Source organism: Coccinella septempunctata, chromosome 3 (assembly GCF_907165205.1).
Source record: "Coccinella septempunctata chromosome 3, icCocSept1.1, whole genome shotgun sequence".
In the NCBI taxonomy this organism is placed as follows: domain Eukaryota; kingdom Metazoa; phylum Arthropoda; class Insecta; order Coleoptera; family Coccinellidae; genus Coccinella; species Coccinella septempunctata.
This window is the reverse complement of record NC_058191.1, coordinates 18,908,956-18,927,488: the sequence shown is the minus strand read 5'-3', so window position 1 is coordinate 18,927,488 and position 18,533 is coordinate 18,908,956. Positions and strand designations below refer to the sequence as shown.

At 38.1% G+C, this 18,533-nt stretch overlaps 1 protein-coding gene across 2 annotated transcripts in view; it reads left to right on the top strand.

Annotated features, from left to right (window-relative positions):
* The window catches only part of LOC123310549 (tyrosine-protein phosphatase 10D), a 488,577-nt gene that overhangs the window by 33,916 nt on the left and 436,128 nt on the right, over positions 1-18,533 (top strand). The gene's annotated exons all lie outside the window — the stretch shown is intronic.

Below are 18,533 nucleotides of genomic sequence, written 5' to 3'. Positions count from 1 at the left end.
CCAGACCGACCTGGCAATGTGGGACTTTACCGAATAGATCCATATAATGTGTTTTCTATGATGTATTCGATTCATATCAGATTCGGAAATAGAAAATATTTTGTTTCTATAGAGAGTGAAAATTTGAAAACTTGCCAGTCACGATAAGGATGATTTCAGAAAAAATGCCGGAACAGGTCAATTTCTCTTCGTAGGGGGACATATTTTGAGCAGAATTGTAAGCCAAAATCTCCTCAATCCTAGGTGTAGGCAGTGGCGTAGCTTGCCTTAGAGGGGCCCTGTATCAAAATGTGTTGAGGGGCCCTAAGGAAGGGTGAAGTAAAAATAAAAGAAGCAAAAAATGTTCGATTTGTATCGAAATAATTTTATGTAGGTACTTATAATTAAAAGTTCTAACTCATACTTGATGCGAAAATAGCGAAATAATATACAAACATAAAATGATAAACAAACAATACAAAAAATTAAAGATACACTTCTTCTATCCTTTATTTCAGCAAATCTATTTATCAAATCAGTCATAGCTGATGATGATTTCAGTTTTTTAAGTTGTTCCCTCTCTGCCGTCTATTGACAATAACGACATGTTTGAAAGCCGTTCTTGTCCCATAGAAGTCCTCAGATAATTTTTTATGAGTTTTAGTTTTGAAAAACTCCCTTCAGCGGTTGCAGTTGTAATCGGAAAGGTCAAAAATAAAAGGCATGCAGTAATAACGTCCGGAAAGCTGGATGCAAGGCTATTGAATTTTATCGAGCTTAATTCTAAGATTCTTTCATGGAACGAATTTTCTGAATTTCAGATTTTAAGTATTCGTATCCATCTGAATGATCAATTCGGTGTAATGAACGGGATTTTGAAATGAATGGTTGTCTTAGCAGTTGTTCTCAAAAATGCTATTGTAAAACCTGTTAGAGGTTTTGGATAATATTTTTAGGAATTTTTTGCTTACAGACATTCGGGGGCCCCTAAAGCCTGGGGGCCCCGTATCACTGATACCGCTGATACCGCGGTAGCTACGCCCCTGGGTGTAGGGGCTATCACCCCTAAATTCTCAATAGGTAATAGGGGGTGAGCTATACCTCAATTGAAAGATCACTTGACCCTCTACATGAAAACTATGGTATGCAAATTTTTATTGAGTCTTTGAAGTAGTTACAGGGGCTGACAGTTTAAAAACTTGCCAGGCCACTTAAGTCTCGACAAGGATGTTTTCAGAGAAAATGCTGGATCAGGTCGATTTTTATTCGGAGGGGAACATATTTCTAGCAGAATTGTAAGCCAAAATCTCCTCAACCTTAGGTGTAGGGGTTGTCACCCCTGAGTTTTTAATAGGGAACAGAGGGTGAGCTCTACCTCAATTGGAAACCAATAGTATTAGGTAGAAGGACATATTGTCTTCCAATTGAGATTTAGCTCACCTTCTATTCCATATGAAGAATTTAGGGGTGATAGTACCTACACCTAGGTTTTAGGAGATTTTGGCTTACAATTTGGCTCAAAATATGTCCCCCTCCCTTAAAAAGTTGTCATGTTCTGGCTTTTCTTTGAAAACATCCTTGTCAAGATATAATTGGCCTGGCAAGTTCTCAAATTGTCACCTCCTGTAACTATACTTCAAGAACTCAATAAAAATTTGCACACCATAGTATTCATGTAGAGGGTCAACTGATATTTCAATTGAAGTATAGCTATTAAGAATTTAGGGGTGATAGGCCCTAAACCTAGGGTTGAGGAGATTTCGGCTTACAATTCTTCTCAAAATATTTCCACCTCCGAATAAAAATTGATCTGTTCCGCCATTTTTTCTGAAAACATCCTTGCCGCGACATAATTCGTTGGTCTGGCAAGTTTTTAAATTGTCACCCTGCATAGTTTGTTCAAATTTTTGCTAGTTTCCCAGATTTCATGTATTGTACGCATGTAATTGTTGTTACTCGTATCGTAAAGCACCTTACTTTCAAGAACCATTTTAATTAATAATTCTATTTTCATAAAATTCAATCGTATCATTCAAAAACTTGGTCACTATGCAGAGGAAACTGTGCGAACTCCACAACCGATTCAGGGTACACATAGTACTATCAAAGAGTAAGGTTACTCTTTGGTACTATGTTACTATATAGAAATTATTAAATAATAAAATGACATTAAACAAAGAAAGCAACGAACCAAAGATATCCCAAGATTCATCGAATACTAATTCTTGGAGCAATATTATGAAATTCGATATGCATGCAACAATGTGTTATCGAAATCTGTACCCTCGACTGATAATGAAATATCGAACACAAACACAGCCTCGTTACAAGATGGAACAACAGGTGCCGCTCATACTAAAGAAAACGTACAGTGACTCTATCGAACACAGTGGCGACAATTGGAAATTTAGCAAAGAATATGGCGGCACATATTTCAATGCTATGATCTCTAAAGGTAAGCGCACATACATCGGCATCGGACGGACGGCATGGAAGGAACGGCACGGCAGCGGCGGAATTTTTATGAAGGTATCGCACATATAACATCGGAATCGCCGGAGGAATAGATTAGTTGCGAATATGTCTTCAAGCGGTGAGGAACTAGCGTTTGTTCTGGAGGAAGAAGAGTTTCAAAAGCGAAGGAAGCGTAGACGAATGTGGATACATGACTTATGTAAAAAAGGAAGGATTTTGGAGAATATGTTCATTTATTTCCGGACTTGATGAAGGACGAAAAAAAATGGTTGCTATAATTTCTGTCACTTGAATTGTACAATTCATTATAATTTTGTACGCGCAGTATTAAGTTCTCCTGAAAACTCATGCTTCTGCCGTGAATTCGTATTTCGTATGACTACCCGTACAAGCCGCTGCATGTAGAGACTTGGAAAATGACGCAGATGCCGCGGCAATCTCCGATTGGTATCGCACATATGTCGGGATCGGCCGGCACAGTACGCATCGGTCGGAATTCAATTCTCGTTCCTCAATTCCCGTCGGATGCGATGCGATGCGATGCCTGTCGTCCGCACATGGAATTGAGGAACTAGAATTAAATTCCGACCGATGCGTGCTCTGTGCCGGCCGATCCCGACATATGTGCGATACCAATCGGAGATTGCCGCGGCATCTGCGTCATTTTCCAAGTCTCAACATGCAGTCGCTGCATTGCAGCGACTTGTACTGGTAGTCATACGAAATACGAATTTACGGCAGAAGCATGAGTTTTCAGGAGAACTTAATACTACGCGTACAAAATTATAATGAATTGTACAATTTAAGTGACAGAAATTATAGCAACCATCAAAGAAAAGAGGAAATATGGCGGGAAATAGCAGAGCAAGTTGGAGAAAAAAGTAAGTATGTTTAAAATTCATTTATTCTGTTGAAAAAATTATTGAATGAATCATTTTTTTGCTTTATTACATTTTTCAAATGAAATTGCGTCTTCCACGTCGTACTTCTTGTAACTGCCAATCAACAGCACCTTCGGGAGAATTAAAATAATTTTTGAAAAGCTCTCTGACCTGTATTGCTTGTTGGGCTTTTTTTTTTTTTGGTGTAGCAGGGGGAAAATCTGCAAAACAGACGAACACACCCTCTGCTGAGGGGGAACAGTGTGGGGATTCTCACTCTCTGAGCTCGAGACCCACTAAAAACCCTTAACTGATTCTTCATAGGTTCCGGGCATTTTGCCTATTAACCAGTTGACTCTCATGGTTTCTGGACTCTCACACGATCATAGTCGTGTTGATAGTTGTGTGCTGCCTATAGCTTTTATAGGTTAAGCTCTTCTTTGGTTACATTTAAATCCTTAACTGATCTCTCGGTCTTCGGTGGTAGGTTCTTGACCTTCTAGCTTCTTCCGTTGGATCGTAGTCGACTAATCTTCGTAGTTCCTCATTTGGATGTTGTTTGGCTTTGTCGAATATCCTTTCCGCCTTTCTCTTCATAAATTCTGTAACTGGTTCCCATTCCAAGTCCTTGTAGATTTGTTTGTTCCTAACAAACCAGGGTACGTCCATCGCCATTCTAAGGAGTTTATTCTCAGTGGCCTGTATTCTCTTGATGTGGGTCTTGGCTGCGAAGCCCCATGCCGCCGATCCATATGTTAGTTCTGGTCGCGCAATAGTTTTAATCATCGTCAACTTGATGTTCTTATTCATATGACTTCTTCTGCCTATGAGTGGATAAAGTTTACTCATTGCGGCTTTTGTTTTATCAACAGCACATTTCATGTGGTTTTTCCATGTAAGTCCTCTGTCAAGCGTCACTCCTAGGTATGTTGCTTCATTTTTCCATTCAACCTCTTCTCCATCAACTTCAAGGTTTTCTTCCTTCCTCAATCTTCTCTTTTGCAGTAATATTGCTTGAGTCTTTCTTCCATTGATTTGGATTTTCCATTTGATGCACCATTTGAGTAATTCATCTATGGCTTCCTGCAGTCTCCGGTGTATGATCTCTGGGCGTCGATGTCTGAACGCTATTCCTGTGTCATCTGCGTACAAGGTGAGCATATTTCTAGCATTCTTCGGGATATCATAAACGTATATTACGTAAAGCAGAGGTTCAAGTACCGATCCTTGAGGTACTCCCGCTTCCAATTGTCTGGTTTGAGAGGTTGCTCCATCTATCTTCACATAAAAGTTTCTATTCCTCAGATAGTTCCTTATAATCTTGCATAGCTTGGTCGAATATCCTGCTTTTTTCATCTTGTAGATTAGGCCTTCGTGCCATACTCTATCAAAAGCTCTCTCGATATCCATCAGAACTAATCCTGTGGCCTGTTTGGTCTGCATTCCTTCGGTGACGTATTCTATGAGCCGTAGTAATTGGAGTTCAGTCGAGTGTTCTCGTCGAAATCCAAATTGTTCGGGTGGAATTATCTTCAACATTTCTGTTTCCTCATTCAGCCTTTTGGCGATAACCCTCTCGACGACTTTTCCTAGTGCTGATAGTAGGCTGATTGGTCTATAATTTTGAGGAAATTTCCGTTCTTTACCAGGCTTGTTGAAAACTATCATTTCTGCAGTTTTCCATCTCTTTGGTAGTATTCGGTCCTCATCACTCCGTTTGTTATATTCGTCAAGGCTGCTATTCCTTTTCTAGGCAATTTCTTCAACATATAATTCGTTATCCTATCTTCTCCCGGTGCTTTCCGGTTTTTCAGTTTCATTATTATCTCTTTGATTTCTGTTGGTGAAGCCGGTTTTGGAATGATTTCGGTTTCCGGTGGTTCCATCATCAGTTCTTCGTATGCCTCAACTTCTTCTTCTAGATCTTCATTGTCATCATCATTTCTGTAATTTATTCTGGCTTCTCTCTCAATTGAGTCGGCAAGTGCTTCGGCTTTTTCAAGTCTCGTATATACCATTCCGTTTGCTCCATGCAGTGGAGGTATAAGTGTCTGTTCTCGTCGTAAGCGTTTTTGAATTTTCCAAGCCGAGTGATCTATTGTATTCAGTTCCCTTAATCTCTGGTGCCATCTGTTATTACGCAGTTCTGTTAAAGCATTTTTCAATATCTGACTATGCTTATTCAGTTTCTTCTTGTCTTCTTCTCTTTTTGTTGTTCTGTAGATTTTCCTGAGTCTTCTGTTCTTTTTTATAAGTTCCTTTATATCCCTTGGCGTATCTCCATGTGAATGTTTCGGAATTGGTTTCCTTATTCTCTTGGTGCTTTCTTCATAGGCTTCTTTTATTTGATTTTCCAATTTTTCAACTGCTTCATCTAATTCATCCCGGGTGTTTATTTGGGGAATTTTCGTGATTTTCTCCTGAAGTATATTCTTATATTTCTCCCAGTCTGTGCGATCCTTGGTTTGTGTCTCTTCTTCGTTTCTTGGGCCATGTCCCACTATGAATTCTATGGGATTGTGGTCTGAAGTTCCGTCTTCTATTGTATCAATGCTGATTTCTTTAGTGATGTCTTTCATTACGACAATGTCCAGTACATCGGGTAGTCCATTTACTCTTGGTATGTAGGTCGGTATATCAGGTCCTATCACAACTGCATTAAGTTTTTCAGCATAAATCTTCAGTCTTCTCCCGTTGGTATTTTCCACCCTACTGTTCCATTCCTGCGATTTGCAGTTAAGATCACCAATTATGATTTTCGGGTGTCTTCCTTCTAGTAGCATTTTAAGATCCAGCATGTCCTTATCCGGTGATTTATAAGTCGAAATAATCTTCACTTGTCCTCGATTGGTATTCACAATAATCGATATTGCTTCTACTTCTTGACCATTGAATATTTGGTCGAAATGGTGATCCATATTCCTTCTAGCCAGTATAGCAACGCCACCTGTGCTGTTAGGTCTATCATTTCTGTAGATATCGTAATTGGGAAATGCTATCCGAACGTTGGGGTTAAGTCTTGTTTCTTGGAGAGCTATGACATCCGGTCTCTTCTCTTCAATCAGTTCTTCGAATACTGGTCTGCGGGCTCTCAATCCTTCGACGTTCCAAGAGACGATTATGAGATTGTTCTTTATCGTCGTATCAGCCATTAAATATTCTTAATAATCTGCTGCATCTTCTTCTCAATCTCTTTCTCCAGATTCTGCATCATCGTGCTGAGGAGGTTTTTCGTGAACTTATCCAGTTCCTCAGTGATTCCAGAAATTCCTTTTCTGTTTTCGGCTTTTTTGACGGTTTTTGCCTTTTCCGTCTTTTTCTCTGGTTTCTTCGTCTCTTTGACTGCTTTGGTTGCAGTTTCCTGGGGTTTCTTCACTTCCGAAGAGTTTTCGGCTGGCTTCGGAGTATTTTGTGTTGGCCTCGAGCTGGTTTGGTTTGATCTTGGCGATCTCTTGGCCTTTTTAGTGACCAATTTCCATTCGCTACATCCCTTGTAGCTGGCTGGATGTCCTTGCTCTCCACAGAGAACACAAGAAGCATTTCGCTCCTCGTTCTCCCTGGTAAGCGTACACTCCTTGGAGCTGTGATTTCCGGAGCATTTCACGCACCTCCATGGAAAAGTGCACTTACTTTGGGCATGTCCATATCGCTGACAGCGATAACATTGTCCAGGCCCGGTCGTCCTTCTCTTAGGTTCAACAACACAGTTCATGTTGTAGAGCCTTCTCACCTCGAAGATACCCTTATTCTGGGTTTTAACCAGCAATAAGGGCATCGGCTTTTTTGTTATATTTGAGGTCATCCTTATGACCTCAGCATCGACGATCCCTTGATCCTTGAGGTCGTCAAGGATCGTCGGGATATCTGCATCCAGCGGTAGGTATCTCACTACCGCGTAAATTTTCTTTTCCTCCTCTCGTTGGAGAGTGTAAAACTCTCTGTTGATTTTGTGGAGGAATTGAGTCATCCTTCGATGATCTTGTGGGGTTTGTGGGACGACCCTTATTCCGTCCTTCACAGTTGTCGCTCTGCTGTAATTAATGCCGTTTCGCATTAACGCGTTGGAAATTGACGTCCATTCGGACGTACCTCTCAGGGTAACTGGGGGGATTTTTTCTTTTCTCTCCACTGGAGTGGTTTTCTCTTGGGCTGGGGTTTCCAAGACTCTTTTTTTGTTTGAGTCTTCATTGGACGATGAGCTATCCTTTCTCACTGTTTTGGCGGGTGGGGAAATTTTGTTTTGAGGGGTTTTGACCACCTCCATCTTCTGTTTTTGAACCGGTAAGGTCACTTCTTGGACATTTTTCAAAATAATGTTCTTTTTGAGTGCTTTGGAGTGAGGACTCTCCTTATTTCCCTCCTGCAACTCGAGCCTCTCCCTGAGATTTTTAATCTCAGCAACTAAGCTAGATACGCATCTATCTAGCTCATTCACCCTCGCTTTCAAACTTGCGTTCTCCTCTCTCAAAATATCGTGTTCGGACACGACATTAGCGATTTCTGGCGCGTCTTCTTCCATTACGGAATCGCAGTCCGAATGGTCAGACATTTTAAAATCTAATTAATAATTACTTTGCTACTCAAAGGAATTGGAAATAAAATTTTTCAAGACAAAAAAGAAAAATGTATCTCATGCATAAAAACAAAACGACTCATCCAAAATTCTCTACGCTATGAGAAAAATCAGAAAAAGATACGAAAAATAAGCTCACCTGATGTTTTCTGCAGTACCAACGAGAAAAAAAAATCCTCTGGACACTTAGGATAAACACCAACTTTGAGAATTTTAACGAATTAAAATTCCGATAACAAATATAGAACCTACACAAAATTCACAGACGGAATCAAATATTCCGTAGCTTTGTTAGTGGGCACTTTCACCTCCGCTTTCACTTTTACGGCACTGTGACACTTCGACTTTCTCGTCCGCTTTCTCTTTTATAGCACTAGGAGCACTGTAGCACGTCTTCTCTTGTCAAGCGAATGACTCGAACTGCTTGTTGGGCGCTGTTACCCCCAATACCATGAAGAGGACGAAATATTTCTGATGAAGCTCTTACATCGCATTGGTCGTCTTCGGTCCAATAGCAATTATCTTCTCTTAAATAATTGTGTAATACACATGTTGCTTTAACGACAACATTAATATGTTCTGGTGCCATAATTAACGTTCGCCCATAGATCCTAAATTTTTTACTGAATAACCCGAACGCATTTTCACTTACTCGACGAGCCCTGCTATGTCTGTAATTATATATCCGTTTTTCTTCGTCATTTGCTGTTTGATAGCCAGGATATGGTCTCATGAGATTTGTAGAAAGAGGAAACGCTTCGTCACCTACTATCACGTGAGGTAAAATTATATTGGTTCCTGGTAGAGCTTTATCAGAAGGTATTTCTAATCGTTTGCTTCGCAATAATTGTCCGAGTGTCGATGAAGTAAATATGGCACCATCTGAATTTTTTCCATAAGAGCCGACATCAATAATGATGAATTTATAGTCAGCTGATACTAAGGCTAGCAATACAACGCTAAATGTTTTTTTGTAGGAAAAGTACAAAGAACCAGAATTTGGTGGAGCTTGGATAACTACGTGTTTTCCGTCAATTGCTCCAATCACATTTGGAAAATTCCAGCGTTGCAAAAATTCTTTTTCTATATCTTTCCACATTTGTTCAGATGGTTGCGGCATTTCCTTGGGCTGTAATTGATCCCATATAGCTTCACAGGTCTTGTAAACGATTTTTCGGACAGTGCTTTCTCCCATGCGGAACGAATAGGCCATCGATTTGAATGAATTTCCTGTCGCTAGGAACCTATGAAACAAAATTATATATCAAACCCTTTGTTCCAGCTGAAGTCTGTAAAGAAACGTGGAGAAAATTGCGGGAGAATTATAGAAAAGCTAAACAGTTGAGGAAAACTAAAAGTGGTCAAGGTGCCAAGACTTTAAGGCCAATGAAGTTTGAAAAGGAATTGGCATTTCTTAACCCTCATTTCCAGCAACCACCGGAATTACAAGCGAGTAATTTATCGGTCCCTAGCTCAGGTGATGAAGATGATGCTGACAATTCTATCCAGCAACCAACGGAATGCTTTTCTGAACCAGCAACCCCAGATTCGGTGGAAAGTATTTCGAGTGCCTCGACGTCGCGTCTAAGCGATGGATTAAAACGAAAACGTATGCATGTGCAGCAGTCGCCAATGCAGGAATATCTGCAGTTCAAGCGAGAACAGCAAACATTGCAGCAGGCAGACAAACATCCCCTTGATGTATTTTTTTCTTCGATGGCTGCAACGGTTAAGACATTTCCTGCTGCACTACAAATTAAAATCAAACAACAGATTTTTCATTTGATAACAGATACCGAAGCATCACTTATAACTTCGGGAAATTCCATCCCAGGGCCTTCACAATATGCTGTCCAACCTGAAGCTTCCTCTCCATCGCAAAATGCCTCCCACAACATATCAGCAGGAGCAGGACCTTCCCAATACGCCAGACAAACTTAGGTTCCGTTTCCCTACCCTCGGTATCACCATTACAATCCAGAAATTTCATCTCTGAACCACCAGGACCTGCCGGATTTGATGGCAACATCAATATTGGAGATAACTTAAATATTGAATAGTACCATACATCGGCACATACTAATTACCACAATGTGCCACAGAATTTTTCCAAATGAATGGATTTATTTTCAGTTTTTATTGTTCCTACTTTGATATTTAACAGAAATATTCCATAAGTTCGTTGTTGCATATTTTTAGATCTTACTTATATCAAAGAATAACTTTTATGTTTTGTTATTTATGATGTTAAAAATAAAAATATATTTATACAAGAGGTTTTTCGTTTTGTGTCAGCTGTAAAAACATAACCTCCATCTACTATATATAATATAAATATCTTTCAATAATAACAAGTGGGTACCTACTTACCTCAAGCATAACATCAACCTTTCCTCTGCCCCAATGGGTTTGCGAGACGGACACTTTTCCTCAGTAATGGCTTCTCTTATGGATTCCAATAATGAATGGAATTCAACTCGCGTCATTCTGAAGTAATTGAAAAACTTTTTTTCGTCCTTCATCAAGTCCGGAAATAAATGAACATATTCTCCAAAATCTTTCCTTTTTTTACATATGTCATGTATCCACATTCGTCTTCGCTTCCTTCGCTTTTGAAACTCTTCTTCCTCCAGAACAAAAGCTAGTTCCTCACCGCCTGAAGACATATTCGAAACTAATCTATTCCTCCGGCGATTCCGATGTTGTATGTGCGATACCTTCATAAAAATTCCGCCGCTGCCGTGCCGTTCCTTCCATGCCGTCCGTCCGATGCCGATGTATGTGCGCTTACCTTAATTCGGAATGCGGATTGGTTCACGTCACGTCGCGTGACCAAATACTCCATATTCTTGCTAAAACGATGAAAAACGAGACCACAATTGTCGCCACTGTCTCGTTAGAGTCACTGTAAGAAAACGCAAGAGTTCAAACCAAGAATAATCTTACAGAGACGGGACCCACAATGAGACAAGACAATGAATGGAGAACTGTGAATCGAAAAAGGAGAACTAATCCTAAGCTGATATGTATCTACCAGTACAAAAAAATCCAACAATAATATTATATCTGGAGCTCGAAAGAAAAAGTGGATTTATGTGGGCAGAATATCCGGTGCAGAAGTAGAGGAGCACTGCATTTTGGATTATCTGATAGAAGTCACATGTATCGACGAAATTGAAGTGAAGAAATTGAAAACCCAAGGAAACAACTCCGCTTTCAGCATACGAGCACATTCAGAGGAATGTCTTGAACAAATCTGTAACCCTGAAGTCTGGCCCGAAGGGGTCATAATACGTGAGTTCAAATTCAATAATTTTTTTCGTGAGCACAACCCACAGAACGAAATCATCAACTGAAAATCCAACAACCGAAAAACCAACAACTGAATTAAGTTCTCGCGCAGACGCAATTCCATGCACCGATACACCTTGCGAAGGTGAAATCTCACTATTTCATTTGAACATTCAGGCTTTACAATCTTCCCAATTTCGATTGAAAGCACTTACGGAGCAGCGTGACATTGGATGACAGATGAGCAACTCCAGGCATTTCGTCTGAGGGGATATAACTAAGATGTCTAAAACACTGGTGTGTGCACTTGTCACTTTTTCCAAGTATCAACATTTCAGAAAATCGGGGATATGGGATCAGTTTCGTGGCGGCGCCACCATGTCATTTGCTTCGGTCTATCCTTGTTCTACCAAAGGAAGTCCAATGATACTCTCTCGTTTTATTTTGTTTTGCGTTGATATCGAATATCGATTAACGAATTCAAAATATGAACTGGCCCATTTTATAAGTAAGCTGTTAAGGAATATTTGTCACTTACAGTTCAATTTTCGTTGCAAAAACAAATCTGTCAATATTTCAAAACTATCGAATAAGGGTTCGAAGGAGCATTTCTATTCTTTTTCAAGATAATTTCCGTTCCACAAATTGAATTCATTCACTATATCTACACATGAAGAATATTTGAAGAACAACTAGAATAGATTTATGTATTTCTGTTTCTCAATACATGCTCACAATTCGCATTACGTATTTCCAATACAGTTTTTTTGAAATATTGCTGAAGTTGCCATAAAACTTAGCTATATCCGTCCCGAATGTTCGTTCATTTGATTGGGTTCTGCCTCAAATTCCAACAACACCGAATTCTTAGCTGTAGTTCTTGATTCTCCATACAGAAAACTTAATATACTGAACGACATGTTGAATAAATGAATATTCTACACCCCTTTCTCGAAACTAATACATTTTCACACACACAATAATCGCTTATAAATACAACATATTCGTAAGTCGTAGGAAAGTATTCAAATTATTTTCAAATATCAATTGACAATGCTCTGTCAAATTCTAAACAGCGCTACCTACAGTAGGAAAAACGAAACTGATCCCATATCCCCACGAAATTAAAAACAAAATCGAATCAGTGAATACACCAGAGTTTTAGACATCTTAGATATAACCCTCATATCTAAATATTGTAGGAACAGGAAAAAACATGGGGGTAGCGCAATACTATGTAAAACTAATATACCCTGCAGAGATAGACCTGATTTTGTGGAACTAAGCGGATTGAATCCGAATCAAGAACTCAGGAGAGTAGTGGACTTCGACCCAGAGGAAGACAAAAGGAGAATGCGAATTTACCGAAGGAGACCAAGAGATCAATTAAAAAGAGATTAAAATAACAACAGAAACTTATTGAAAATTTCAATAAAGTGTTAATCCAATAGAGGATAAACACATAAATCCCAGCACGATAGTGTGCGAGAAGAAAACCGATCAAGAGATGAACGGTTTATAGGCAAATGCCCGGAACCAAAATTCAAGAAGCAGTAGGGTTTTTAGTGGGTCTCGAGCTTAGGAGAGTGAGAACACCCACACTGTTCCCCCGCAGGAGATGAGGGTGGTTCGTCTGTCTTGCAGATTTTCCCCTGCTACACCAAAAAAAGCGGATTGGGTATTTTCGAATGCTCTGCCATTCAACTAAAAAAAAGGCAGCTAAAATTATTAAAAAAGGATTTAGATATGGTAGTTCTCAATCTCGCCAAGAAATTGGAACTTGATGTGTCGAAGGATGAATTCAGTTGTTCTGTGATAGGCAGAGATCAAACAGAACAAATCAAGGTGAAGTTTATCGACATTGAAAAGAAGAAGAAGTTGATGCAGGCAAAGAAGGGTATATCATTGAACACTAAGGACCTTGGATTCCAGGAAAGTAAAATGGTCTTTATTAATGAAGATATGACAACGTTGAATCAGCTTCTATTCAAGAGAGCTCGTGAAATGAAGAAGCAGAATTCAATAAAATGTGCATGGTTTGAGGATGGACATGTCTTTGTACGGAAAACTGATACAAGTAAATCTATTAAAATTCTCAATGAACAGGATTCTGAAAAAATAAATACACAAAAAAACTAAACAATTTGTTGAACATCTTGTATCTCAATATAAGATCTATAAGGAAGAGTAAAAAATTTGAAATGTTATATTAGAAATTACAATTACCCATAATTGCTATTACTGAGTCCTGGCTCCGTCAATCTGAGATAAAATACTACAGCATTGATAACTATGTGACTGTACATAAATGTAGAAACTCTAGAACTAGAGGTGGTGGTGTGATTCTATATGTTAAAAAATATTTGAAATTTGAAGTCGTGGTTAATAAGGAATTTGAATTTTTATTGCTAAACTCAATCATACTCTTACTGTATATCCAAATGTTATTTCAATAGGTGATATTAATCTGGATTTAAAAAAGAAAAAATTGAACTTCGTTAAAGACTACATGGATCTTGTTCACAGCAATTATTTTAAATTCCTCACCACATCAAAAGTTACACGCATGAACTCAAATCAGGGTTCCTGTGTCGACCACATTATCATGCCCAGAAAATTCACATGTAGAAGGTGGCAGGCAGCCAACCCATATGTAACTAAATTATAGTAAAAGAAAATAAACAATTTCTCTCGTATGAACAGACCTCAAAAGATTTCAATCTAACTTCATAATCCTGAAAAAGTTAAGGCAAGTCTATAGGTCCTTTCGTTTGCATAAAAAGTGTAGCACTTTTCTACACTCGATCTGATTTACACCAGTGTAGAGGAAGTGTAGTTTATCTACACATAGTCAAAAAGAGATGTAGATAAACTACAACTCCTCTACACTGTTGTAAATTCAATCAGCAAACGAATACTTAAATCGAGTGTAGAAAAGTGCTACACTTTTTATGCAAACGAAAGGACCTTATATTTCTTCGAGCTCTGTTCCTACCAATACATTCACTACTCTGCTCCAGGGATTCAGAATTTCCCTGTATTTGGGCTTCCTCCTGCAACTCTAGTTGTGATGAAGGGGCATCTACAGGAGTGGTGGCAGGAACAAAATAGTCGAAATAATTATCTCTATCCTCAACAAGTTTTGGTACTGAGCATTTAAGAATCTGATCAACATGTCTTCTCCACACTCTGCCATCATCTAATTCTATTGTATACCCAAGCAACACAGAGAGATCCTAGAGATATCTCCGCGACGACTTTTTAGGAAATTCTGACACCTTTTGTAACTTCCTTCAGAGGTTATATAGAGCTCTATATCTCCCCCAAAATCTTATAGCGATTTCTCTGCGAAGTCTCGTGACGCCTTCTTTGGGAAATTCTCATTTACTTCCCATTTCGAGGTCTCTGTGAGCTCGCACGGAAGCAAGCTATGTGATCATCGCCAGCAGTGCTTTTGGCGAGTTCTATGGGAAATTCACATGAACTGTTTTTGTTGAGGTATAAGTGAAGTCGTTGTGTGATACTCATATGCAGTGCTCTTGGTGTGGTCTACAATAGTTCGCATACAATAAGGAATATACGAAACGATTTCACTCAAAAAAAATTAGGGCCATGGTATGGTGTTGGTCGAAAATTATAAATTATTTTTTCCTAATATCTGATCAAAAATTGCTGAATTTTCTATGAGACTACTACTCGTTAGTAGTTCCCTCTTAAAAATTTTGGTTAATACACAAATTATCCATTTTTTGTTTAATCGTCCCAAAAACGATTGATTCGATTTTGGCAAATGAAAATATTAGGTTCTTTTCAATTCAACAAACGAAATTGAAAGTTGAAAAAGTTAGCACAACTTCCCTTAAAGGAACCTAATGTCTGAAATGACTTTTCTACAAAAAAAAGTGCTGTGAAGTATAAATGAAAAACCAATATGGGTGAAAAATATAATATATGAAGCATCATAACTAATTACATATTCAATATTATACGATATAAATTATACAATTTTTATGATCATCTTAAACTAAAATTTGTACAGCATCTCAGGCCTGGTTTCTTAGTTCGGGATTAAAGTTAATCCTAGATCAATTTTGACATTTCCGTTCAATTCTGTCAGATTAATCTAGGATCAACTTAAATTTCGGCTTAATCCTGAACTCAGCAACCAGGCCTGAGGTTTTTTTTTACATGAAGTGGATTATATTATTCATTTCATATCTTCGTCTTAGCAATGAATTAAAAATATTTAATCAATTAGTCATCATGCATTACTTATGGTTTTCATCTTGAGGTAAAGAAAAATCGAATACACAGATGACAAATTTAATAGAATCTGAACAATAGCAATTGGAATAATGAAAAAGGAAATGCTATTTTAGAGTTTCGGAAAAACGTATGTAAGTCCACTTCGTGTTTCAATTTTTCAATTCAAATTTCTCGGGCTTTAGAATTGGCAACAACGATAATTCGATTGAAAAATTCATATAAGCCAAAAAAATTTCCATCTGATTTATCTAATAAGGTATACAGAAGTGAAAGTACAAAATTTGCATTGATTGATTCAGCGCCTCCACAAGCTGAATCAATTGAGAGAACTACATATCTTAAGTAATCTTTATCTAGTTATACAAGTTTGATTCATACTTTTTAGTAGGTTTTCAGATAATTAAATTGAATCTTACTGCTCTATTATTAGAACAATAAATCACAATTTTACAATAATAATTTTCTCAAACACTTTTGGAACAAACAGGTCCTTTATTATATTCACTTCAATATCGTTATTATTTTCGTTTCAATAAAACAGATAACACACAAACTTGAAATATACTGTAATAATTTTTGTAATAACATCTCAAACTTGTGAATGAAGATAGATTCAAGCAGGTAAACTTGGTTGAAACAGTCATCTTAATAAAGATGTCCGTGGTGAAAGGACGAGCCTTACAAACTATTTAAATGTTTTATTCTATCGTTACTAGTTGAATCTTTTCATTGTTCAGTGAACTAATCTATTATTCAAGTATATAAGAAAAAGAAACGAATTGATATGAAGGTATTACGTTTTGGTAGTTGCTGGATGTCACTGATTAGGGATGATCTAAAATGGTGGCATGGCAAAGCTACCTCCGTACATTATCTGAAAGGCCACCCAAGAAAAAAACTTAAAACACTTTTCGCCTAATGGGAACACTGTAAAAAACACTTACCCATGCTCTCTCTTCACTAAACAGTTCTAGACACTCTGTTGTCTGTGACTCTCACTAACGACAGTTTTGCAACTTTTCACACTGCACGTTGATTTTTCAAAACTATTTATTTTCACTACAATGGCGAAACAAAAAACAATTGTAGAATACATGCGTTGCATCTAGAACTCTGTCTCGAACTACCATGATATCTGCTGCTGCGCACTCCGCATTACACATGCTAACCTGACCCTGGACAGAGATTGATTGTCTCTGGTTCGAGATTAAATCAGCAACTCGCCATAAAAATATCTGATTCTGGAAGCGTTAAGGATAACTTAAGTAAGTCGCATTGGGAAGTTCCCATTCATATTACCTTCGTGATAACTTCAAGAACACGCAATAAGAATATCTCATTCAGGCAACGTTTCGGATAACTTGAGGAACTCGCATTGGGAATTTCTCATTCATGTCACGTTCGCGATAACTTTAGGAACTCACATTGAAAATTTATTATTCTGGTTATATTCGGGATAACTTCAGAAAGTCGCAATAAGAATTTCTCATTGATGTTAAGTTCGAGACATCTTCTGGTACTCGCAATAAGATGAAACCTGGAAAAAGCAATGTGAGGTCTCTGAGATTTCTCCTGCGGACACCAGTGAGAATGTCGCTTAGTTAAGGCACATAGCGATCGTCGAGACCTCGCAATAGGAGTTCGCATAAGATCCTCATTATAACCTCCCAGAGTATTTTAGCAAAACACAATTTAGTTTTTCCAAAATAATTCCGCACTTGAACTCTTTGTCCCTCTCGAAATTCACTGTATGATATATTTTCGTTAGATTTATCAACTTCTACTTTATCTGGAAATATCAAATTCAAACGAGAGCGAATTTGCCTTCCGAACATCAACATAGATGGTGACTGACCAGTCGAATTTTAGGCATAATTCTATATTGTAAAAGCAATTTTTGTAAATTTAAATGCAAGTCTTCATTATTGCTTAGCATTTTCGATAACGATTTCTTTAAAGTTTGCATAAATCGCTCTGCCTGTCCGTTTGTAGCAGGATGGTAAGGTGCTGTAAGTTTTGAACTTATACCGTTCTGACTAAGAAAACTTTGGAACTTATTAGAAGTAAAGGTAGGACCGTTATCTGTAACTAAAATCCGTGGTAAACCAAAGGATGCAAATATTTCCCTACACACTTTAATCGTGGTTTCTGTAGTTATATCCTTCATAATTTGAACAAATGGGTATTTTGTAAACGCATCCACCAAAATGAAATAATAGTTCCCCCTAAAAGGCCCTGCAAAATCAGCAGTGTACTCTGTGAAAAGGTTTTTCAACTGGTTCCCAAATATGTTTGGTGAACTTTATAGGTTCATTTTTATGTAAAGTGTAAAGTAAATGTAAAGTTTTTGACTAAGTTTTCAATTTCAGAGTCTATTCCGGGCCACCAACAAAACCCTCTTGCCAATGCTTTCATCTTAACCATACCGAAATGTCCACTATGCAATTCTTGTAATACCTTCCTACGCAATTTGTACGGAATAACCGCTCTATGACCGCGCATAAGAACTCCCTCGTGTAACCTGAATTCGAACTGACTTATGTTAAATCTATCTTTATCTGAAATTTCTTTACCTTCTTGTAATGACTCAACGATTTTGTATAATTCAGAATCTTTTAGCGTATGTGGAGCGATTTCTGTAGCTGTAACTGGTAACGTTTCTAAACATTGAACTTGAAAAATATCAACCACATCATACTCTGCTTTGTTTTCTTGAATAGGCAATCTAGACAACCCGTCGGCATTGCCATGATCCCTTGTATTTCTATACTTAATTTCGTAATTGTAGCCTTGTAAAAATAATGCATAGTGTTGCATGCGCATAGTACTGTAGACTGGCAAACTTTTTGTTGGTAATAAAATCTTTACCAATGGTCTGTGGTCGGTGTAAAGTGTAAATCTATTGGCATAAAGGTACTACGAAAATTTCTTTACTCCGAAAATAATCGCGTAAGCTTCCTTATCGATCTGAGAATATTTGCGCTGTGATTCTGACAATGTTTGTGACGCATATTGTAATACTCTTTCTTTGCCGCTTGCATCAATGTGTGAAAGAACCGCTCCTACTC